The 26443-nt window shown below is 45.5% G+C and overlaps 1 protein-coding gene and 1 long non-coding RNA gene across 2 annotated transcripts in view; one reads left to right on the forward strand and one right to left on the reverse strand.

The window, feature by feature from the left end:
- Positions 1 to 26443, forward strand: part of LOC140408558 (testican-3-like) — a 959832-nt gene that overhangs the window by 165324 nt on the left and 768065 nt on the right. The window lies entirely within an intron of this gene.
- Positions 1 to 26443, reverse strand: part of LOC140408559 (uncharacterized) — a 303176-nt gene that overhangs the window by 144736 nt on the left and 131997 nt on the right. Inside the window, exon 4 of the long non-coding RNA XR_011940141.1 lies at positions 24676 to 24740. This is a non-coding gene — a long non-coding RNA (uncharacterized lncRNA). The remainder of the gene's footprint in view (positions 1 to 24675; positions 24741 to 26443) is intronic.

Genomic DNA, 26443 nt, shown 5'->3' on the forward strand with positions numbered 1-26443 from the left:
CCTCTGCGTCCCCCCGCCGCCCTCTGCGTCCCCCCGCCGCCCTCTGCGTCCCCCCGCCGCCCTCTGCGTCCCCCCGCCGCCCTCTGCGTCCCCCCGCCGCCCTCTGCGTCCCCCCGCCGCCCTCTGCGTCCCCCCGCCGCCCTCTGCGTCCCCCCGCCGCCCTCTGCGTCCCCCCGCCGCCCTCTGCGTCCCCCCGCCGCCCTCTGCGTCCCCCCGCCGCCCTCTGCGTCCCCCCGCCGCCCTCTGCGTCCCCCCGCCGCCCTCTGCGTCCCCCCGCCGCCCTCTGCGTCCCCCCCCCCCCCCCCCCCCCCGCCACCCTATCTTGAGATAGATAGATTGGTGAAAATGAAGGGGCAATTCTGTGCTCCTTGGGCAGCAGCAATCACACACACTCCATTGCGGGAAATTACAGACACACATCCCATGCATTTTCTGTTGATTAATGTTGATCTTCGCATATGCTAAATAATGCTGAAGGAGGGGATGGCATGCTATCTTCTATCTTGGAAGATATTGTGGTTTGGGGATAAAATGGGGGAGAGAGGATGTGACCAAAGAAAGCGTCTTGAAAAAGACATGCAACATTGGACAACTTCAGTACAAAGATATTTGAAGAGTTGCAGCTCCTTTGTGATGGAAAGTACTCAGTGCTTAAGTACCATGGCATGACAAAGCTGTGGGGAATTAGAGCTGATATTTTCTGTTTAGGAATGGTACCACTGAATGGAAAATCATAGCTTATTCCTCATATGAATTTGCACCAGCTCAATATTTCTCTTAAATTGAAGAAGAACTTGTATTTACAGATTTATTGTAAATACAAGTTCTTCAATTTCAGAGAAATATTGAGCCGGTGCAAATTCATATTCCACGCTTTGTGGAAAATTGTGATGAACTAATATAAAACTCTGGTTCAGCCTTGACTGCAGTGTTGTGTCTGATTTTGGCCACAGCACTTTAAAAAGGAGGTGACGGTTTTGGAAAGAGTGAAGAAATGATTTACGAGAACTGTTCCAAGGTTGTGACTTAATTTGGAGAAGCTGGGGTTGGTCTTCTTCGAGCAGAGCAGGTTGAGAGGAGATTTGATGAATAAAAAAATCATGAGGCCTGGATAGGAAACTAGATGGAGAGAAACTGTCCTCATTGTTGGAAGGTTGAGAACCACAGTACATAGATTAAAGTGAATGCCAAAAGTACCAACAGAGATGTGAAAAGTGTTATTTTTTACACAGTGAGCAATTATAACTTGGAATATACAACCTGGGCTGGATTCTCCACACCCCGACGCTGAAATCGCAGCCGGTGCCGGGGCGGAGAATCCAGCTTGACAGTTTGATGCCGCTATCAAACTAGTCAGAGTAGAAATGACAGGATATATAGGATGAAGACGTGGCTGAAGAGATGGTCTCAGGGGGAGGGTTTCAGATTCCAGGAGAATTAGGACCGGTTCTGGGGAAGATGGGACCTGTACAAACTGGACGGGCTACACCTGGGCAGGACTGGAACTGATATCCTTGTGGAGCTATTTGCTAGAGCGGTTGGGGAGGGTTTAAACTAATATGCCAGGGGGATGGGAACCTATGCAAGGAGTCCGAGAAAGAAGGAGCAAGGACAAAAGCAAAAGGTAGAAAAGTGAAGAAGAAAAGTGAATAAGAAAAGTGATAGGTGGAGAAACCAAGGACAAAATTCAAACAGAGCAGTAGAGAAAAATATTGGGAGCAAGACAAACATTGTGAAAAAGACAAATTTATCTGTGCCTTAATGCACGGAGCATTTGCAATAAAGTGGATGAACTAATCGCGCAGATAGCTATAAATGGGTATGATATAATTGGGATTATGGAGACATGGTTACAGGGTGAACAGGGATGGGAACTGAATGTCCCAGGGTTTTCAGTATTTAGGAAGGACGGGCATAAAAGAAAAGGTGGTGGCGTGGCACTCTGGTTAAAGAGGAAATTAACACAACAATGAGAAAGGATATTAGCTCTGACAATGTGGAATCTGTATGGGTAGAGTTGAGAAATACCAAGGGACAAAAAACATTAGTGGGTGTCCTATATAGACCCCCAAACTGCAGTGGTGAGGTTGGGAATGGCATTAAACAAGAAATTAGAGATGCATGTAACAAGGGAATATCGTTGATCATGGGTGATTTTAATCTTCACATAGATTGGGCAAATCAAATTAGCCACAATGCCGTAGAGGGAGAATTCCTGGAGTGTATACGGGATGGTTTTCTTGACCAATATGTGGAGGAATCAACTAGAGAGCAGGCCATCTTAGACTGGTGCTAGGAAACATATAGTTAACAGTAACTTTTAAAAAAAAACTTTTAAATTTAATTCACTAATTAATTGACACAATGTCAATTAGAGGGGTGCAGTGCTCTGACTGTGAGATGTGGCAGGTCCGGGAGGCTTCCAGCATCCCAGATGGCTTCATCTGCAGAACGTGCACCCAACTGGAGCTCCTCACAGACCGCATGGTTCGGTTGGAGCAGCAGTTGGATGCACTTAGGAACATGCAGGTGGCAGTTATATAAATGTGGTCACACCCAAGGTGCAGGCAGAGAAATGGGTGACCACCAGAAAGGGCAGGCAGTTAGTTCAGGAATCCCCTGTGGTTGTCCTCCTCTCGAACAGGTCTACCCCTTTGGATACTGTCGGGGGGGATAGCCTATCAGGGGAAAACAGCAGCAGCCAGAGCAGTGGCACCACGGCTGGCTTTGATGTTCAGAAGGGAGGGTCAAAGCGCAGAAGAGCAATAGTCATAGTCAGGGGCACAGATAGGCGCTTCTGTGGACGTGAAAGAGACTCCAGGATGGTATGTTGCCTCCCTGGTGCCAGGGTCCAGGATGTCTCCGAACGGGTAACGGGCATCCTGAAGGGGGAGGGCAAACAGGCAGAGGTCGTTGTACATATTGGTACTAACGACATAGGCAGGAAGGGGCATGAGGTCCTGCAGCAGGAGTTCAGGGAGCTAGGCAGAAAGTTAAAAGACAGGACCTCTAGGGTTGTAATCTCGGGATTACTCCCTGTGCCACGTGCCAGTGAGGCTAGCAGCTAAACACGTGGCTCAACAGCTGGTGTAGGAGAGAGGGTTTCCTTTATCTGGACCACTGGGAGCTCTTCCGGGGCAGGTGTGACTTATATAAGAAGGATGGGTTGCCTCTAAACTGGAGAGGCATAAATATCCTGGCCGCGAGATTTGCTAGTGTCACACGGGATGGTTTAAACTAGTATGGCAGGGGGGTGGCACGGGAGCAATAGGTCAGAAGGAGAGCATTGAGGGAGAAGTAGGGAATAGGGCCAGTATTGCTCTGAGGCAGAGCAGACAGGGAGAAGTTGCTGAACACAGCGGGTCTGGTGGCCTGAAGTGCATATGTTTTAATGCAAGAAGTATTACGGGTAAGGCAGATAAACTTAGAGCTTGGATTAGTACTTGGAACTATGATGTTGTTGCCATTACAGAGACCTGGTTGAGGGAAGGACAGGATTGGCAGCTAAACGTTCCAGGATTTAGATGTTTCAGGCAGGATAGAGGGGGATGTAAAAGGGGTGGCGAAATTGCGCTACTGGTTAGGGAGAATATCACAGCTGTACTATGGGAGGACACCTCAGAGGGCAGTGAGGCTATATGGGTAGAGATCAGGAATAAGAAGGGTGCAGTCACAATGTTGGGGGTTTACTACAGGCCTCCCAACAGCCAGCGGGAGATAGAGGAGCAGATAGGTAGACAGATTTTGGAAAAGAGTAAAAACAACACGGTTGTTGTGATGGGAGACTTCAACTTCCCCAATATTGACTGGGACTCACTTAGTGCCAGGGGCTTAGATGGGGCAGAGTTTGTAAGGAGCATCCAAGAGGGCTTCTTAAAACAGTATGTAGACAGTCCAACTAGAGAATGGGCTGTACTGGACCTGGTATTGGGGAATGAGCCCGGCCAGGTGGTAGAGGTTTCAGTAGGGGAGCATTTCGGCAACAGTGACCACAATTCAGTAAGTTTTAAAGTGCTGGTGGACAAGGATAAGAGTGGTCCTACGGTGAATGTGCTAAATTGGGGGAAGGCTAATTATAACAATATCAGGCGGGAACTGAAGAACCTAGATTGGGGGCGGATGTTTGAGGGTAAATCAACATCTGACATGTGGGAGGCTTTCAAGTGTCAATTTTATACCGCAATTTTCGGGAACCTTGGATAACGAGAGATATTGTAGGCCTCGTAAAAAAGAAAAAGGGGAGGCATTTGTCAGGGCTAAAAGGCTGGGAACAGACGAAGCCTGTGCGGAATATAAGGAAAGTAGGAAGGAACTTAAGCAAGGAGTCAGGAGGGCTAGAAGGGGTCATGAAAAGTCATTGGCAAATAGGGTTCAGGAGAATCCCAAGGCTTTTTACATGTACATTAAAAAGCAAGAGGGTAGCCAGGGAAAGGGTTGGCCCACTGAAGGATAGGCAATGGAATCTATCTGTGGAGCCAGAGGAAATGGGCGAGGTACTAAATGAATACTTTACATCAGTCTTCACCAAAGAGAAGGAATTGGTAGATGTTGAGTCTGGAGAAGGGTGTGTCGATAGCCTGGGTCATATTGAGATCCAAAAAGACGAGGTATTGGGCATCTTGAAAAATATTAAGATCGATAAGTCCCCAGAGCCTGATGGGATCTACCCCAGAATACTGAAGGAGGCGAGAGGAAATTGCTGAGGCCTTGACAGAAATCTTTGGATCCTCACTATCTTCAGGTGATGTCCCGGAGGACTGGAGAATACCCAATGTTGTTCCTTTGTTTCAGAAGGGTAGCAAGGATAATCCAGGGAACTACAGGCTGGTGAACCTTGCGTCAGTGGTAGGGAAATTACTGGAGAGAATGCTTTGAGACAGGATCTACTCCCATTTGGAAGCAAATGGACGTATTAGTGAGAGGCAGCATGGTTTTGTGAAGTGGAGGTCGTGTCTCACTAACTTAATAGAGTTTTTCGGAGAGGTCACAAAGATGATTGATGCAGGTAGGGCAGTGGATGTTGTCTATATGGACTTCAGTAAGGCCTTTGACAATGTCCCTCATGATAGACGAGTACAAAAGGTGAAGTCACATGGGATCAGGGGTGAGCTGGCAAGGTGGATACAGAACTGGCTAGGTCATAGAAGGCAGAGAGTAGCAATGGAAGGATGCTTTTCTAATTGGAGGGCTGTGACCAGTGGTATATATAAATGATTTGGAGGAAAATGTAACTGGTCTGATTAGTAAGTTTGCAAACGACACAAAGGTTGGTGGAATTGCGGATCGCGATGAGGACTGTCAGAGGATACAGCAGGATTTAGATTGTTTGGAGACTTGGGCGGAGAGATGGCAGATGGAGTTTAATCCGGATAAATGTGAGGTAATGCATTTTGGAAGGTCTAATGCAGGTAGGGAATATACAGTGAATGGTAGAACCCACAAGTGTATTGAAAGTCAGAGAGATCTAGGTGTACAGGTCCACAGGTCATTGAAAGGGGCAACACAGGTGGAGAAGGTAGTCAAGAAGGCATACGGCATGCTTGCCTTCATTGGCCGGGGCATTGAGTATAAGAATTGGCAAGTCATGTTGCAGCTGTATAGAACATTAGTCAGGCCACACTTGGGGTATAGTGTTCAATTCTGGTCGCCACACTACCAGAAGGATGTGGAGGCTTTAGAGAGGGTGCAGAAGAGATTTACCAGAATGTTGCCTGGTATGGAGGGCATTAGCTATGAGGAGCGGTTGAATAAACTTTGTTTGTTCTTACTGGAATGACGGAGGTTGAGGGGCGACCTGATAGAGGTCTACAAAATTATGAGGGGCATAGACAGAATGGATAGTCAGAGGCTTTTCCCCAGGGTAGAGGGTTCAATTACTAGAGGGCATAGGTTAAGGGGCAAGGTTTAGAGTAGATGTACGAGGTAAGTTGTTTACTCCGAGGGTAGTGGGTGCCTGGAACTCGCTGCCAGAGGAGGTGGTGGAAGCAGGGACGATAGTGACATTTAAGCGGCATCTTGACAAATACATGAATAGGATGGGAATAGAGGGTTACGGACCCAGAAAGTGTAGAAGATTGTAGTTTAGTCGGGCAGCATGGTCGGCACGGGCTTGGAGGGCTGAAGGGCCTGTTCCTGTGCTGTACTTTTTTTTCTTCTTTTGTTCTTTGGGTACTGTGTAATGAGAAGGGAATCATTGCCTATCTGGCTGTACGAGACCCCTTGGGGATGAGCGACCATAACATGATAGAATTTTTTGTTAAGATGGAGAGTGAAGTAGTTGATTCGGAGAGTAGGGTGCTGAATCTTAATAAAGGGAACTACGAGGATATGAGACGTGAGTTGGCCTTGATAGATAAGACAATTGCAAACATTCAAGGAACGCATGGAGAAACTACAGCAATTGTTCATTCTTGTCTGGCACAAAAGCAAAGGGGGTAAGAGGGACAATCCATGACTTACAAAGGAAATTAGAAATAGTATCCGATACAAGGAAGAAGCATACAGATTGGCCAAGAAAAATAATAAGTCTGAAGATTGGGAGCAGTTTAGAAGGAATTGATTAAGAAGAGGAAGTACAGTGCGAAAGGAAGCTTGCAGGGAACATAAAGACTGACACTAAGAGTTTCTACAGATATGTGAAGAGAAAGAGATTGGTAAAGAGAAATATAGGCCCCCTACAGCCAGAAACAGGGCAATGCATAATAAGGGACAAAGAAACGGCTGAGCAATTGAATACATACTTTGGTTCTGTTTTCACAAATGAGGACACAAATCAGATCCCAGAAATGTTGGAGAATGAAAGGTTTAGTGAGAGGGAAGTACTGAGGGAGATCAACATTAGTAGAGAAATGGTGCTGGGAAAACTGATGGGATTGAAGGCGGATAAATCCCCAGGGCCTGAGAATCTGCATCCCAGAGTGCTTTAAGGAGGTGGCTCTGGAAATAGTGGATGCATTGGTGGTCATCTTACAGGATTCTATTGACTCTGGAACTGTCCCTGCAGATTGGAGGGTAGCTCACGTCACTCCGATATTCAAAAAGGGAGGTAGAGAGAAAGATGGGAATTATAGACCAGTAAGCCTAACATCGGTAGTGGGGAAAATGCTTGAATCCATTATTAAGGACTTCATAGCGGAACATTTAGAAAGCAGTGGCAGGATCATTCAGAGTCAGCATGGGTTTATGAAGGGAAAATCATGCTTGACAACTCTGTTGGATTTCTTTGATGAGGTAACCAGTTGACAAGGGGGAGCCAGTCGATGTGGTATATTTGGACTTTCAGAAGGCGTTTGACAAAGTCCCGCATAAAAGATTATTGTGTAAAATTAGAGCGCATGGAATTGGGGGAAATGTATTGAGGTGGATAGAAAACTGGTTGGCAGAGAGAAAGAGAAAGAGATTGGTCCTCTCTGCCAACCAGTTTTCTATCCACCTCAATACATTTCCCCAAATTCCATGCGCTCTAATTTTGAGTCGGGATTAATGGGTGCTTTTCAAATTGGCAGGCAGTAACTAGTGAGGTACCACAGGGATCACTGCTATTCACAATACATATTAATGATTTGGATGAGGGAACAAAATGTAACATCTCAAAAGTTTGCAGATGATATCAAATTAGGTGGAAGGGTGAATTGTGACGAGGATGGAGAGATCCGACAGCAAGATCGGGACAGGTTGGGCGAGTGGGCAAACCCATGGCAGATGCAGTATAATTTGGGTAAGTGTGAGGTTATTCATTTTGGAAGCAAAAACAGGAAGGCAGATTACTACCTGAATGGTTATAAATTGGGAGAGGGGAGTGTGCAGTGCGACCTGGGTGTCCTTGTGCACCATTCGCTGAAGGTAAGCATGCAGATGCAGCAGGCGGTAAACAAGGCTAATGGTATGTTGGCCTTCATTGCAAGAGGTTTCGAGTATAGAATCAGGGATGTGTTGCACAGGGCCTTGGTGAGGCCACATTTGGAGTATTGTGTGCAGTTTTGATCTCCTTCTCTGAGGAAGGATGTTCTTACACTCGAGGGAGTGCAGCGAAGGTTTACCAGACTGATTCCAGGGATGGCGGGACTGTCATATGAGGAGAGATTGACTAGGTTGGGATTGTACTCGCTGGAGTTCAGAAGAATGAAGGGGCATCTCATCGAGACTTACAAAATTCTGACAGGACTGGACAGGGTAGGTGCAGGGAAAATGTAAACCAATGATGGGTGTGTCCAGAACCAGGGGTCACAATCTGAGGATTCATTGTAAACCATTTCGGACAGAGATAAGGAGACATTTCTTCACGCAGAGTGGCGAGCCTGTGGACCTCATTACCGCAGGAAGTAGTTGATGCTAAAACTTTGAATATATTCAAGAGGCGGCTGGATATAGCACTTGGGGAGACTGGGATCAAAGGCTTTGGGGAGAAAGCAGGATTAGGCTATTGAGTTGGCTGATCAACCATGATCGTGATGAATGGCAGAGCAGGCTTGAAGGGCCAAAAGGCGGCCTCCTGCTCCTATCTCCTATTTACCTATGTACCTATGTATCTATGTAATCGGCGCTGGTTCGGCGATTCTCCGGACACCGAAAATCGGCGTCACCGGGGAGTACGCCACGCCGCCGGGGGCCATTGCCAGAGGCCCGCTCAGCAATCCTCCGTCTCCGACCGTCCGAGCTCCCGATGGCGTGGAACTAACCTGCTATTGCTGGTTGGGATGCTGCGGGCAGATCGGAGGCCGGGGAGGCATTATAGGCGGCCAGGGAATTAATGTGCGTGGTTTGAGGGTCAGGCAAGCGGCCGATAGTGGGGGGGTCTCCTTTGTCAATCTCCCTCCGCGGTCTGAGTCTGCCATGTCGCTGTGCGCATGCGAGTCCTCTGACCCGGAAGTGCAGGGCCCGTCTCTGCAGCAAAAGGTGCGAGATTTACTCCGGGTCCCTGCTAGCCCCCTGCAGGGCTCAGAATTTGTTTCACTTTTTTCCAGTATTTTCAGGAGTAAAACTCCACCGTTTTGATCCCGGTGTGGGGATAAAGTCTCAATGATGGAGAATCCAGCCCCCGATCGTTTGGTGGACAGAGATATAGCTGGGGCATTCGAATGGGGCAGCGGATAGACATCTGAAGAGGAAAAGAAATGTTGGGCTACAGAGAAAGGGTGCAGAAGTTGGACTTGCTGAGTTCTTGCAAGAGTTGACATGGACATGACAGGTTGAATGGCCTTTTTCTATGCTACAACAATTATTTGATGCTTTTATGATAAACATCCTCAGAGGAATATTAAAAACACACTTAACTAAACTCCGTCAATAGTATAGAGCAAGGAAAATTAGAAGAGACTTAGAATACTATTTATTACAAGATTTGAAATCCGAGGGCGGGATTCTCCAGTTTTCTGGTGCGGCAGGCAGTGGAATTCTCCATCCCGCCAGCCGGCCAATGGCGTTTCCCAGTGTGAGCAGCCCCACGCTGCCGGGAAATCCCCGAGCTGCCGGCGCGATGGAGAATTCTGCCAACGGAGGATCCAGACCTTAGATTTTGTAAGGACATCCAAACACGCAATTTGGTTAATCCCGAGCTACAGCAGCATTGGGACTTCTAAGGTGAACTTGCTATCAAAAAGTGCTTTATTTCGAAAAGTCAGAAAGGTTTTGCACCTCTCGGCCTGAGAAATTTCACAATCTCCCTGACCACTGATTCATCTTGCCCGCCCCGAGCCTCAATGCAAGTTGCAATTCCCCTGCCGCCTTCCTTGTGCTGCAGAGGTAAACAATGGAAACTGCTGAACTTAGCCACGACTGCACAAAACTGACTGATCCACGCCACCTTTAACCAAATGTGAACTGTTCTCGATGAGATTCATGAGCACCGTTGACTTTATCACGAGATTAGGACATAATTTAAAAAAAACTTGTTTTGCGCCAATGACTATTTATGCAAATATACTGCAAGTACCAACCCACCACCGGCTGTTGTAATGTTTGACTCACTACAAATACTCCGCTGACATTGTTTCTCTATCTCAAGCCGTTTAATTAAGTCATGCCACCTTTCTCGCTCTTGAGGGTGGGTTGGGAGTTCCATAAAATCCCCCTCCATGACCCTAAAAAGACACATTTTATTTAGGGATATTTTGTCTCCTTGTTGCTCAGAACCGAGAGCAGCAGTGTATAAAACAATATTGTGTTACCTGTGGCACCTGGGACACAGTTTAACCCAATTAATTGGTATGTGTCATGCAGATGACAGATTAATAGGAATTATTCCACATAGCCTGTGTTTGATCCAGGAACACTGGATGCAAAGGAAAATCATGCTATATGTTCTCCAGAAGTGTCATCACTCACCTTGATGAACCCTCAAGATAAAGAAACACAGAACTCCCTGCAGAAACACCAATTACAGTCCAGTGGATAGTTACAAAGCTGCAGCAGAGCAAATGTTTTCTCAGGGAAGAGGTAGCCAATTAGTTGGAATACTTGTAGCACGGGAACTACTTTATGTATCTGTAGTAAATATTGACACACTTCCACAGAACACTTGCTTTTAAATTTACAAAGTGACATGACACATTGTGGCATGATCATTTTATTCCACGATCATTAATTAATAATGAAAATCTTACATTTGTGATTTATTATAACCCTCCTCTCCCACTTCTTTTTTCCAGCCCCCCTCCTCCCTGACCCAACACATGTGCGCGCACACACCACCATTTTTTTTTTGTACCTATTTGTTTTCCTGTAATCGGTCAGAAATACCTATTTTACTGTCAGAAGAAATGCTTTTCAAATGTCTTTCCTAATCCATTCATCATAAGTGCCTTGTATTTATTTAGTGCATTTAGGGTGATTCACAAGAACATTACCAGGCAAAATGTGACATTGAGCGAAATGAGGGGGGCACGTTATAACTGCTGTTAATATAGTCCAGACTGGAAGCTTATCTCATGGCGACCAAAGCAGGATCCTTCAACATCACACAAATGGCCATTGTCATGCGAGAGTCCCTTTAAGAACTGGATGTTTAAGCAATGTACCTTTAAGAAAACAGTGATGTCATTGAGTGGATGGAGCTCAGCTCAGTTCAGCCATTTTGCAGTTTTGCAGTTTAGTTTTGCAGTTTGGAGGGAAAGAGCTGTGTGTGTGTCTGTGTTTTTGGAGTGAGCTGGATCCCTGCCGTGAAAGACTATCTCTGGATCATTTGGGTGATTTAAAGTGAAGCCTTTAAACTGATGTGATACTGTTTTAAGGTGTTAAGTCTCTTGGAAGTTTGAAGGAACATTTTAAGGAGTTATTTACTGTTGCAATATTTTCTGAGTTATCTTTGAAGTAAGGGTTGTTAAGAGACCCAATGTTTATTTAAGACGTTAAGTTGAGTTCATGGAATAAACAGTGTTTTGTGTTTAAAAACCCATGTGTCCATAATTGTAATCCCACTCCGAGGAAAAGCCGCGTGCTCGGAAAAGCAACAAATCCATTAAAGGGTGAAGTTGGTTGAACTCCATGATACATTTTGGGGTTCTGAAAACTCCTCGCTCATAACAATTGGGGGCTCGAGGGGGATAAAAGTCTATCTATTGGAATGGCTTTTGTGAACTGATAGACAGTGAAGGATTGTTGCTTTTCCGGTGTGGTATTTTAGTTTAAGTGGGGAGAGTGTTATGACCAATGGCTCTTTCAGAGGCTCAGAAGTTTTTGGGGGTGGAAAATGTCACACGTAGTACTTTACGGACAGAAACGAAAAGCAGACTGTTAGATTTGGCAAGAACATTGCAGTTAACATTACCTGACAAAATGCGAAAAGATGAGGTAATTATGGCAGTGGTTAAGCATTTAAAGTTGCCTGAGATAGAGTTTGACTCATTGGAAATGGCAAAAATTCAGTTGCAAATTAAACAAATGGAACATGAGAAAGAATTAAAGCGGCTTGAATACGAGAGTGAGAGAGAGGAAAGAGAAAGAGAGAGAGAGGAAAAAGAAAAGGAGAGAGAAGAAAGGAGAAAAGAAAGAATAGCCCTAGCAGAACAAAAAGAAAGGGAGATACAGATCAGGGAAAAAGATAGAGAGGGAGTTTGAACTTCAGAAAATGGCCATGAAACATGACAATCAGTTAAAATTGGCAGACCTAACAGGAAACGTACAGTTGGATGATAGTGATGAGGATAGTGAGAAATAGCATCATAGTCGAAGGCTTGGTGGGAATCTATTTAAATATGTCCAAGCATTGCCAAGGTTTGACGAGAAGGAAGTGGAAGCCTTTTTCATTTCATTTGAGAAGGTCGCTAAACAAATGAAATGGCCACAGGACATGTGGGTGTTACTGATTCAAACAAAGCTGGTAGGTAGGGCTAGTGAAGTGTTTGCATCACTACAGGAGGAGGTATCTGGAACGTACGAGGAGATGAAGAAATCCATCTTAAGTGCATATCAGCTAGTGCCTGAAGCTTACAGACAAAGGTTTAGAAATTTAAGGAAATAATTTGGTCAAACATACAAGGAGTTTGAAAGGCTCAAACAGAGTAATTTTGATAGGTTGATAAGGGCTTTGAAAATAGACCAAACGTATGAAGGTCTCAGAGAAATTATACTTTTGGAGGAGTTTAACAATTCAATTCCTGATGTAGTGAGAACTCGTGTGGAAGAACAGAGGGTTAGAACTGCGAGATTAGCAGCGGAAATGGCAGATGATTATGAATTAATTGATAAATCAAAGATTGGTTTCCGACATGAGTTTCAGCCGGTGAGGGATAGAAACTGGGGACATGAGAAATACTCAAGTGATAAAGGTAAAGGTGATCTGATGGGAGACAATAAAGAGAGTGAACCTCATATTAAAAAAGAAATCCAGGAGGGTGGAAAAGAAATGAAAAGTTTCAGATGTTTTCACTGTAATAAACTAGGCCATGTAAAGTCACAGTGTTGGTGGTTGAAGAAAAGCACTGGGAAGGCTGATGTGGTAAAACAGGGTAAGACAATGGGGTTTGTTCGAGTGGTAAAGGAAGGCCCAAGGGAAGCGAAAGAGGTGCAAACGATTGTCCAGCCTGTTCAAGAAGTAATTGTTAAGAAGGTGCTAGATGTCTTTAAAGAATTTTCTTGTGTGGGTACAGTTTACTCATGTGTATCAGGAGGAGAAGGTAAAGAAGTCACAATTTTACGAGATACAGGGGCTAGTCAATCTTTAATGGTAAGAGATGAGGAATTGTGTAGTTTGGGAAGAATGTTGCCAGAAAAGGTGGTGATATGTGGAATTCAGGGTGAGAGGAGTAGCGTTCCATTATATAAGGTAAGGTTGGAAAGTCCAGTGAAGAGTGGTGAAGTGGTAGTAGGAGTAATAGATAAACTATATTGTCCAGGAATACAGTTTATCTTGGGTAATGATATAGCTGGATCGCAGGTGGGAGTGATGCCTACTGTGGTTGATAAGCCAGTGGAAAATCAGACAACTGAAGTGTTGAAGGACGAATATCCTGGGATTTTTCTGGATTGTGTAGTAACAAGGTTGCAAAGTCACAGGTTAAGACAAGAGGAGAAATCTCAATGTGAAGTTGAAGTGCAATTATCAGAAACGATTTTTGATCAGATGGTTGAAAAAGAACAAGAACAGGTGGAGGATGAGGCGGTTATTTTTGTTCAGGAAAACTGGCGGAGTTACAACAGAAAGATGTAGAAATAAAACGGATATATCAGAAAGCATATACGGAAGAGGAATTTGCGAGTACACCAGAGTGATATTACCGTAAAAATGATGTCTTGATGAGAAAATGGAGGCCTGTACATATGCAGGCGGATGAAAAGTGGGCAGAAGTTCATCAAGTAGTATTGCCGGTAGGGTATAGAAAGGAGGTGTTGCGAGTTGCACATGAGGTACCAGTGGGAGGTCATTTGGGAAGAAGGAAAACTCGAGCTAAAATCCAGAAACATTTTTATTGGCCTGGTCTACATAAAGATGTAGTTAAATATTGTCAATCATGTTACACATGTCAAGTGATAGGGAAACCTCAAGCAGTGATAAAACCAGCACCCTTAATATCAATTCTAACATTTGAGGAACCTTTTGCAAGGGTCCCAATCGATTGTGTATGACCGCTTCCTGAAACAAAAAGTGGGAATCAATATCTTTTGACTGTAATGGATGTGTCTACTAGGTTTCCAGAGGCCATTCCAGTACGTAATATTACAGCTAAAAGGATTGTCGAGTTATTTAAATTCTTTACTAGAAATGGACTACTCACAGAAATTTAATTGGATCAAAGAACAAATTTTACTTCAAAGTTATTCAAAGAAGTTACGGATAGCTTAGGAATAAAACAATTTAAATCAACTGCGTACCATCCAAAATCGCAGGGAGCGTTAGAAAGGTGGCATCAGACATTAAAGACAATGTTGAGGGCGTATTGTCAAGATTTCCGAGAGGATTGGGATAAAGGAATCCCATTCGTTTTGTTTGCTAATAGGGATGCACCTGATGAGTCAACCAAATTTAGTCCTTTTGAACTTATTTTTGGTCATGTGGTAAGAGGACCACTAAAATGGATGAAGGAAAAATTGGTGGGTGAGAAATCGGAAATAACACTATTGGATTACGTGTCAAATTTTAGGGAACGATTAAATAGAGCAGGTGAATTGGCAAGACAACATTTGAAAGTTGCACAAAATGTGATGAAACGGGTAGCGGACAAGAAATCCAAAGTTCGTAGTTTTGCCAATGGGGATAACGTTTTTGTGTTGTTACCAGTGGTAGGGGAGCCTTTAAAAGCTAGGTTTTGTGGACCGTATCAGATTGAAACGAAATTAAGTGAGGTGAATTATGTGGTTAAAAACACCAGATAGAAGGAAGACTCACCGAGTGTGTCACGTGAATCTGCTTAAAAGGTACTTTGAAAGGGAAGGAGAGAAAAAGGAGGTTTTAATGATTCTAACTCAAAGCGACGATTCACAGATGACTGTGAATTTGACATACCTCAAATTAAATTGGAAAATGAGGATGTTCTTAACAATTGGGATGAATTGTTAAGTTACCTTCCAGAGGAAAAACAAACTGACCTGAAAGAGTTATTGATATCACATGGGCAAGTTTGTAGAGATAAATTGGGAAGTACTAAAATGGCTATACATGATGTAGATGTGGGAAATGCTGTTCCTATCAAACAACATCCATATAGACTTAATCCTTTAAAATTGTCACAGGTTAACAGAGAGATTGAGAGTATGCTGAAGAATGGCATAATTGAAGTAGGTTGCAGCCAATGGAGCTCACCCATAGTGATGGTACCTAAACCAGACGGTACCCAACGGTTGTGTGTGGACTATCGAAAGGTGAATGCAGTTACAAGAACGGACTCTTATCCTATCCCACATTTGGAGGATTGCATTGAGAAAGTGGGACAATCCGCTTTTATTTCCAAATTGGATTTACTGAAAGGCAAGTACCTTTATCTGAAAGGGTGAAGGAGATTTCAGCTTTTGTGACTCCAGATGGTATATACCAGTTCAAAGTTATTCTATTTGGCACGAAAAACACCCCAGCAACATTTCAACGGTTAACTAATACAGTCTTTTCAGGATTACCCAATTGTGCGGTATACATCGACGATCTGGTAGTTTTCAGCCAGACATGGAAAGAACATTTAAAACATCTGAGGGAGTTATTCGATTGACTTCAGGAGGTGGGTTTGGTCATAAACCTAGCCAAAAGTGAATTTGGAAAAACCCAAGTCACTTTCCTTGGCCATACAATCGGACAGGGTTGAGTGGTCCCATGGGATTTGAAAACGAAAGTTATTGGGGAGTTTCCGAAACCCTCGACATGACGGGAAATAATGGGATTTCTTGGTATGAGTGGATTTTACCGGAAATTTGTATCAAATGTTAGCAGTGTGGTCGCTCCATTGATGGACTTGCTCAAGAAGCGTAACAAATTCCAGTGGACAGCGCAGTGTCAACAGGCATTTGACGACCTGAAGGCTGTGTTAACCACGGCTCCTGTGTTAGTTGTCCCAAATTATACCAAACCCTTCAAAGTGGCTGTTGATGCGAGCGATGTGGGCGTAGGCGCGATGCATCTACAAGACGACGACGAAGGGCTAGAGCAGCCTGTTGGTTATTTTTCAAAGAAATTGAATTCTCACCAGAAAAAGTATTAGACTATTGAGAAGGCGACTTTGAGTTTGGTGCTGGTTTTGCAACATTTTCACATTTATGTGACCAGCCACCCATCTGACACCATTATATATACAGATCATAATCCTTTGACATTTTTGGAGCGATTCCGGAATAACAATGCAAGGCTGTTTCACTGGAGTTTGTTGTTTCAGCCATTTCATTTAAGAATAGTACATGTGGCAGGACGTGAAAATGTGATAGCTGATGCTTTGTCATGAATGTGATCAATCGAGAAGGATTTTGGTTGGAGGAAGAAGAATAAAGAAAAATGGACTATATTATTATACCTGTGTGCGTGTGTTGTTTTCTTTAAATGAAAATGTATATTTACTGTGTGTATTTCTTAGTGGATGGTGCAAAAGTGAAAAATGAAACCATCTTGAAGTTGATGGTTTATTTATTTATTTCTTGGGGGAGGTGTCATGCGAGAGTGCCTTTAAGAACTGGATGTTTAAGCAATGTACCTTTAAGAAAACAGTGATGTCATAGAGTGGGTGGAGCTGAGCTCAGTTCAGCCATTTTGCAGTTTTGCAGTTTAGTTTTGCAGTTTGGAGGGAAAGAGCTCTGTGTGTGTCTGTGTTTTTGGAGTGAGCTGGATCCCTGCCGTGAAAGACTATCTCTGGATCATTGGGTGATTTAAAGTGAAGCCTTTAACCTGATGTGATCCTGTTTAAAGGTGTTAAATCTCTTGGAAGTTTGAAGGGACATTTTAAGGAGTTATTTATTGTTGCAATATTTTCTGAGTTATCTTTGAAGTAAGGGGTGTTAAGAGATCCAATGTTTATTTATGATAAGTTGAGTTCATGGAATAAACAGTGTTTTGTGTTTAAAAACCCACGTGTCCATAATTGTAATCCCACACCTCGGGAAAAGCTGTGTGCTAAGAAAAGCAACAAATCCATTAAAGGGAGAGGTTGTTTGAACTCCATGATACATTTTGGGGTTCTGAAAACGCCTCGCCCATTACACCATTGTGCATATGTCGCCTGCTCGCAAAAGCTATCACCTAGCTCCACCTACCTGCACTTTCCCCATATCACTCCATCAATTAAAATAGGGGTCCCAAAATGGGTTTCGCGTAACGGCTTCCGTGTGACCCCTGCAAGGCTTCTCGGGTTGGTTTGACCGCGGGTCCTGAGAAGAGCTGAGGTCTGGGCTGCGGGGGCCAGAGAAGAGCTGGGCCGGGGGTGCTGAGAGAAGGGTGAGAATGGCTATGAGTGGGTATGTGAGTGGGTGTTCCCACTAAAAATAACACAGGTGAGAATTGGAAGTATTTGTTGAAGAACTGTGGTATTTGCCCCCTTAATAGGGTGATCTGCTGAGCGGGCCACATGACCCAGGTAACCAATCCTGGACCAGGGTGTGGATCACCCTAGCAAGCATGGGTTTCTGTATCAGTTCGTTCTTGGAAGTTGACTTGCAGCCACGAGATTGAAAACCTCTCTTGTAGTCCTATGTAAATAAATGTGGCAGTTGTTATTTTCCTAACTGGGAAATATTACATTGACTACGAAGAACAGAAAAAAAAAGAGGTTCAAAGATCGTGACTATTATGGTACGTTGAAGTTAAGTTTGTGTTGGGAAACAGAAGAGGGTTTGCAGATATGTACTTTTTCGGATGGATAGATCCTTTTCACGCCTCTATGGAGGATTGGAGAATATATTGAATGTTTGGACTACTTTTTTCAGGCCAAAGAAAAGAGGAGGAAGGCAAGAGAAAGGCAATCCTTCTGAACATGTGGGGCACCCAGGCCTACAATGTAATGCAAAGCCTCACATTCCCAAGCGTGTCCGACTCAGGTTTTTCACTGAGATAGTTGAATTGGTGAAAACACTCTCCCATCTGTTGCCATCGGTAATATTCCAGAGATTTCAGTTTAACTCAACTTGGTGTGCCCTTTTAACTCAACTGGGTGTGCCCTGGGCAAACTATTGCAACTTACATTACCAAGTTGAGATAGATTACAGAGCACTGGGACTTTGGAGACCCTCTCAGCGAAATGCTGCGGGACTATTTAGTCTGCAGGGTTATTAATGAGACATCCAAAGGAAGCTATTTGCAGAGGCAGATATAAATTTTAAGAAGGCGCTGGTGATAACGTTGGCGATGGAGAGCGCTGAGAAGTGCGCATAGGAGCTTCGTAGCCCGCACAATTGTCCACCAATTCGGGCTGGAAGCTGCAGTCAGCAATGCCGTCAATAATGAAGATGTAATTTTAAAACATGAAGCAAATGCAGCCACTAATAGAGCGAGAAGATTAACAATAACCAATCAATCGCCTAGAATTGAAGTGGAGCGTTCCTGGTGGGGTGGTAATCACTCCCCTGAAACCTGCCAGTACAAAGAGGCTGGATGTTTTTTCTGCCACAGGAAAGGTCACTTAAGGCACCTTTACTTAAGGCACCTTAAGTAAAAGTCAAGTCTACCTAGTAACAGTTAGTAATACATCACAAGTGCATAATATGGAAGAGTCCAGTATTACCGATTTAAATGTTCACTTATTGTTCAACGTAAAGCCGCCAATGTAGCCCCTTCACTGTGATGCTTTTGGTGAATGGGAGGACTTAAAAATAGAAATTGACAAGGGAGCCTCTGCCATGATGATAGGAGAATGCACATTTTGATATTTACAAGAAAGAGTTCTCCCGTTGAGTTTGAGGGGTACCGCAGCAAAACTAACAACTTACACAGGAGAAGCCATCAAGACCACAGTAAAAGTAAGATAAAGTTGCCAGAGTCCCTGATGAACATAGGCTGCTTTCCCCTTTGAGGGCGAGAGCTGTCTGGGGTTGATTTAACCTGAGGATAACCACACTTGAGGCGAGGGGCAAGGTTGAGAAGGTGGGCCTTCATGAATAACCTCAGCCGGTATGGGAATTGAACCCATGGTGCTGGCCTCGCTCTGCACCACGAACCAGCCAACTAAACTTGCCCAGTACCACAATACTACCACATTGCCTATAAGCAATCTGCTCAGTTCCCAATAATAATACCGTCGGGACAAGGGCCAAGTTTTTTGGGCAGCCATTGGCTCAAGATAATCAAGTTAAATTTGAGATCTTCCAAGTACGGGAAGAGGGGCTGTCTGAGTTAATTAAGAAATGTGAGGGTGTTTTTTGCAACAAGTCAGGTTACATAAAGAGCCTTCAGGTGAATATCCAGAGGCAACCCCTAATTTCTGTAAGAGCCTGATCAGTACCACATGCTGTGCAAGAAAGATTGGAAATTGAAGAGATTGAAAGAAGTGGGTATTATCCAGCCACTTCATTTCAGAGTGGGCAGCACCCATAGTCCTTGTGATAAAGCCTGACCTGAGCGTTCGCATCTGAGGAGACGACAAATTAATGGTTAAGCAGCCTGCCAAGTTAGATAAATATCTAGAGACTGGAGTACCCGTCAAGATTGAAAAATGTACTCTTCAAGCCATCAAGGTCGCTTTCTGGGATATTGCATAGATACACAAGGATTTCAACCCATGGAAGATAAGGTCAGAGCAATAAAGGAGGCATCGGCATCCAGAAACACATCTGAACTCAACTCATTCTTAGGTATGGTAAATTATTATGAGCGTTTTCACCAAATGTTTTGATATTGCAGGCCCCTTTGCACATGCAATGAAAGAAGCACCTGTTTTGGGTTTGGAAGATTCCCCAGAGAGATGTTTCTAACCGAGCAAAGCAATTGTTGCATTCATCGGGTTTATTGGTTTTGATTTCTTGGCATGTTGTCCGCAGCAAATCAAGTGTTGGACTGTACTCCAAAGTGAGGCACAGGAGACTAAGATGTTAGGCTAGTGAGCCAGTTTCTGAGGAGATGAAACCATATTGTATCCAAAAGGATGAATTAAGTTGCGAAGATGGCATCATACTTTGGGGAACCAAAGTAGCCACCCCTGTACCAGAAAGGGATTTGCTCCTAGCTGAATTACACAGTGCACATCCGATATAACTAAGATGGAAATGCTGACCAGGCATTATGTATGGTGGCCTGGTATCAATGCTGAAATTGAGAGTCTGATAATCTTGATTATTGTCACAAGTAGGCTTATATTAACACTGCAGTGAAGTTATTGTGAAAATCTCCTCGTCGCCACAATCCGGCGCCTATTCGTGTACACTGAGGGAGAATTCAGAATGTCCAATTCACCTAACAGCACATCTTTCGGGACTTGTGGGAGGAAACTGGAGCACCCGGAGGAAACCCACACAGACACGGGGAGACTCCGCACAGACAGTGACCCAAGGCGGGAATCTAACCTGGGACCCTGGAGCTGTGAAGCAACAGTGCTAACCACTGTGCTACCGTGCTGCCCGATGAAGTGCTGTGAACAGTGCCAAATGCAACAAAGGTTGCCTGCTGCAGCCCAGCCCCCCTGCACCATTGGGAATGGCTGGGCAAGCCATGGGCTAGCTTATGTTGATTATGTGGGGTCCGGGGTCTTTCTTGGGCACAATGTTTTTTCTCCTTGTCGATGCCCATTCAAAGTGTTTGAAACAAAGTCGATGATGTCTCACGGCACAATTGAGAAATTGTGTCAGTGTTTTTCGACCCACGGGATACCTGAAGGTAATACTGTTGGATAATGGAACAGCCTTCATGAGTGCTGAATTTCAATATTTCACCTCAAATGGTATCAAGAACATCAGGACTGTGCCTTACCACCTAGCATCCAATGGATTGGCTGAATGAGCTGTCCAAATCTTCGAGATGGGCCTTAAGAAGCAGTCAGGTGCGACTCTTTTGGGCTATAGAACCACTCTGCACTTTATAACGGGTGTGTTGTTGATGGGCCAACGCCTTAGCACCAGGCTAAGCCTGGTGTTTCCGAATTTGCCAGGGAGGGTAGAGGTCAGTCATAAGGAAATTCATGATTCAGACAAATTAACAAGATCGTTTTCAGTAGAGGAAGCACTGTATGTCAGAACTTTTGGAAGCAGCTCAAGTTGCGTCCCAGGAGTTGAAAACAGGATCTTTGCCTTGTGAAGTGGATGTACAAGGAATATCATCCAGAAATATGTGACCATTTAGGGGTACAAGATTTGTCCCAGCAGCCTTTACTGCCACCTAAAACCATGTTACCAGCAGGCAACGTTGTCTATCCAAGTAGTGACGTACCGAGCCAACCTGTGACAGGAACAGGCCATGTGCAGGGGCCTGCCCCACACCCTGAGGACCGACCGCCCATCAGGCCAGGGAAGGATATAGAGGGGGAGCCTGGCGACGGTCCAAGATATACAGGCATTGCTGGTCATTCTAAGAGACGTCGGACAGAATGTGCCACAGGAGGCTCAGCCTCAACAAGGGGTCGGTGCGGCACCTGTGCCATGTCCTTGTGGACTTGATACCACGTGGAGGAGAAGAATACCTGCTCCCGGTGGCCGTCAAGGTCACTGCAGCCCTGAATGTTTATGTCTCTGGTTCATTCCAGGACTCATCAATGATACAGAGCTGATTATATGAACCTTGACCTGGACGAGGCCAATCAAGATGCCCCGGCAGCAAGATTCTCTGCCATTGCTGAAATGCCCCAGGTCTCGTGGGTAATAGATGGCATACATATCAACTTATGCCATCCAGAAATGGGCCAGGGCAGCACGGTAGCATAGTGGTTAGCACAGTTGCTTCACAGCTCCAGGTTCCCAGGTTCAATTCTCGGCTGGGTCACTGTCTGTGCGGAGTCTGCACGGTCTCCCCGTGTCAGCGTGGGTTGCCTCTGGGTGCTTTGGTTTCCTCCCACAGTCCAAAGATGTGCGGGTTAGGTGGATTGGCTACGCTAAATTGCCCTTAGTGTCCAGAAAATGTTATGTGGGGGTTACGGGGATAGGGTTGATATGTTGGCTACATAGGGTGCTCTTTGTAAGGGCCGGTGCAGACGCGATGGGCCGAATGGCCTCCTTCTGCACTGTAAATTCTATGATTCTATGTTCATTTCCAGGAAGGGGTTCCACTCCCTGAACATTCAGCTTGCATGTGACCACCACCTCAAGATCATGTACGTGTGTGCACGCTTCCCAGGAAGATTGAATAGCACCAGAGCTCAGCTCATCACCCTCCTGACTTGTAGTGACCTGCTGACAGTGCTGACACAAGCCCATCACCCTGGACTGATGTTACAGAGGCCCTGGGAGGGTGGAACAGGGTGATTGGAGGAGGGGGTGGTTTGCGAGGAATGGATGGGTGGGGAGAGTGGCAGATGGAGAGGCGGATCACGTGGACATTGCAGAGGTGCTACGGAACGTCTCCTAGTCTCTGGTTCATGGATCATTGATGCACGATCAATTGCACAAAGACGAGAGTTGAATACAACTGAAGCTTTATTGCTCCAAGATGTGTGGCCTCCCACAGCAGCTGGTGAAATGGCTGCTGCACGGAGGACACGCACATTTATACTCCGCCTACTGGGCGGAGCCAGCAGGCAGGGACTACTGTCGTACCTGTAGTACAGGTCCTACCATACATCACCTAATATAGGTGCAACAGTGGTTTACCACAATCATACTGTGGAGTGCCTTGGCAATGGCCACATGAGACTGGGACATGCTTCGCACCACCTCGGCAAGCTCCACCTGTATCAAGGACCAGGGACATGCAGTCGAGGCCCTCGGCTATGGCCGCCATTGACTGAAACACAGTGGACACTACCACTCATGCTGCTGACGTTGTGCTCCAGGCTCCTCTCTGCGGTTGCCACCCTAGCACTGTTGACCTCAGTTCCATGCATTGCTGATACCATCTCCTGCGCCGTAGCCTTTGGGACCCCTCCAATCGGCCATGGACCCACTGGAGTGTCGCTGACACCCCCTCTGAATCTCACTGCTGCATCCTAGCGTCTGCATCAGCTCCGGGATAACCTGCTCCAGGGGCTTGACTTCTGACTGGGACCCAGCTGGGTCCAGGATGCAGTAGACATCCGACTGCTGTCTCCTGGATATTCCTGCCTCCACCTCGTGTGCATCGGCAACTGTCTGGTGCTCATCAGAATTTGACGCAGAAGCCTGTCTACTACTTTCACACACCGAGTTGTGTCTGTGCGCTGGTGGAGATTCGGGATGATAGCTGTGATGCCTTGACTGTGGCATCCTCGGACCTCTCCACCGAGGTGTTCTCTTGGACGCTGGGTGGGGGAGTGCCACCCGGATGCGCTGGCACCATCGGGTGGATATCCAGCGGGAGAATGGACTTGTGGTCAGTGGGAGGGAAGGATCATTATGTCTGGCATGAACAACTCCACCAGTGACAAGTCATCTGGATGGGGGCCGGTGGATACTCAGCTCTGGAGTGCAGCCCAAGCTTGACATCAATGACTGCTCTGTACTCGGCCACTCCATTGACATCCAGGGCCCGTTCCTCGTAGGGGGTGAGGACCCTGGGAGGGGATTCTCTTGAATCCCAGCCAATTGTTGAGTCCGGCATCAAAACCAGCGTGAACGACGCCAGCGACAACGGGCCTCCAGGCCCAGTCATTCTCCCCTTCCTCGGGGGCTAGAACAGCGCCGGAGTGCTGTGCGCCGCTCTGGCACGCCACGGATCTGCGCATGCGCGCCACAGCCGGCGCGGTCCGCGCATGCGCGCCATAGCCGTCTCCATGCCGGCCCGCGAATATGGCGGAGCCCTATGGGAGCCCGGTGCGGAGGAACATAGGCCCCCCTGGAATTAGCGAGCCCGCTGATCGGTTGGCCCCGGAGATGGCTCCCCCCGCCCACCTACCAGGAATGCCCCCCCGCAGTCAGAACGGCGAGGTCGCGCCGGGTAGGACCATACGCGAATTACGCCGGCTGAACTCGACGGGCACTCGGCCCGTCGAGCGCGCAGAATCGCCGCGGGGGGCCCCCGACCGGCGCCAACTTCACCTGCGGGGAGAGAGGGTATTGTGAGCCGCACGCTTCATGCATCACGGGGGCAGGGAGAGCTTGGCAGGGGACAGGCGTGGACACTGTTGTTGGTAATGGGTGGGGTGTGCTGGTGGGTGCCAGGTGTCCTGGGGCATAGCGCGATATTGTGTTGGGGGTGAGAGGGGAGTGGCCGGGCCGGTAGGTGGGACAGGTGCCAGGGGCTGATGCCAACTCACCCATGCGGCCTGGTGGTGGTCATTTAGCTTCTTGCAGCATTGAGTGGCGGCCCTCCTTGTGACACTCCCTGACTGCCACTACCTCTCGGGTAGCATTGGGAACAAGGTATCCCACCCCATCCAACAGTCTGGCCAGGTCGGCATCTCCGAATCGTGCGGCTAGTCTGAGTGATGGCATGGCTGCGTGCTGTCTGGGGTTTGCTCTGTGCGATCGGTTTAAGTGCTGCGCCCCCGATTAGCGGGGTGCTGCTCGGCATGGTCCAGGTGAATCAGCTGGCGGGACAGTAATTTCTGATGTAAACCCTGTGGGGCATCATTACCAGCCCTAATTGGCATTAGATACCAGTAGCGGTCTCGCCGGGTCAACCGTTGGAAAGCACCTGGAGTTCCTGATCGATACCACATTTAGAAATCTTTCAGTTAGATCGTGCCCCTTAACTCCCCAACCATTTAATTGCCTACTTACCTAATTAATGCCTTTTGACTTGCTGTCGGCTGTCCCTTTTTTCCTCTCTGGGATCACTCCCTTTTCTGCAATAGACCAGAAAAGCACCTCTTTACTCTCTATGTTGAATTGCATTACTCATCAATTTCCCGAGTTAAGTAAGGACTCTGTCGTGACAGCTTTGACAACGAGTTGTCCACACTCAAAACGTTAGCTCCCGTCTCTCTCCACAGATGTTGGCAGACCTGCTGCAAATGTCCAGTATTTTCTTTTTTTGTTTCAGATTCCAGCATCCGCAGAAATTTACTTTTATATTACTGTTGTGACAGTAGTCTATCAAACTTAAATTTGTGCAACTTGCACTCCTATTTATGCTGGCTGGAATTCCAAAGACCCAAGTTAGGTCCTGCTGACTAGGTAACCAATTCTAACCAGCTGCATAATTAATTAACTATGCAGTTGCCACTGACAAAGACTGAAAGAAGTTACAAGTTCATGTTAAAGTTACGTTAAATACTAAATGTAAACTTGGCTAGATTTTATAGCGAGCTCAATCCTTTAAATTCTCTCACTCACTAAATTCCCCAAGTTAAGTACCCTGTTACAGTAGTCCTCCATTCAGTTCAAAGATACAAGTAGAACAACAGAATCAAGTCAATTTTTATTCCCTCATAATATCTACTTGCTTATTTTCCAGCAGCGATCACTAGGTAGAGAACAAAATATGGAGCCTTGTGTTTTATTTTAACCATCCCTTCCCCACCCCTGCCAAAATCCAGGATTATATTGGGTAATTGTAGCATGCATCCCCAATTAGATCACTTAACTCCACACAGATTGATATTTACACCTGGGACCTTTGTGTAGCTAATTAGTCAGAGTGGGTAAAGTACTTATGTAGTGAATGATCGGAGAGCACAGAGAGCACAACAGTTATTTTAAAAGGAATTGAGGTACCGACTCATATTGAACCTTAGAAGTGTTAAAGTAAAACAAAATAGGGTCATGTTCAATATTTTGAAATACATTTCCAACTGGTTCCAAAAATGTTCAAAGACATTATTTGTGATGTGAGCAAAGCAAGATCATTACACTTTTTACTCATTTTAGTTGTATGTTAATCTTTCTAATATTTCAATGTTCGTAGCAGTTTTCTTTCCAAAGCCGACAGATGCTTTTATTAGTGAAAAGTGCCTCTAGTTTACAAAGAACAGTTGTCCAATACTCGGTTTGTTAATTGAAGCATAGATTGATCATTTTAATTTGAAATATATAATTACATGTATATACATATATATTAATTATGCAATGCACAAAAATCACCAATTCTATGCCAGTAAATGTCGGTATTGAAACCATCATTGTGATGTTGTTATCTCTAAAACTGGATTGCAAATCAGGATTCTTGCAATTGATTCCATTCTTCATACATTTGCAGCATTGATACCCCATTGAAACTGCAAATTGAATCCAGCTTCAACATTATTATATTTTAGAACACAGAAATGTATAATTTTATTGAAATATTGAGTGCAGATGAGAAACTATTTTGCACCAAATTGCATTCCTATACTGCTATGCGATTTCAACCTGTTAAGACACGTTCCCTCTATATAATGTTCATTAGCGGGATCACTGGATTCTGGAGTTTCCCTTTTTGACTGATGCATTCCTATCGAATTTATATCTTATATTGAACGTGACAGCTTAAATTTATTTAAAGAGGGACTTCCGGGTGCGGCGATGACCAGCTAAGTCGCACGTTTCGGCAGCTCCCGGTGGAAAGGAC

This window comes from Scyliorhinus torazame, chromosome 3 (assembly GCF_047496885.1).
Source record: "Scyliorhinus torazame isolate Kashiwa2021f chromosome 3, sScyTor2.1, whole genome shotgun sequence".
Classification (NCBI taxonomy): Eukaryota; Metazoa; Chordata; class Chondrichthyes; order Carcharhiniformes; family Scyliorhinidae; genus Scyliorhinus; species Scyliorhinus torazame.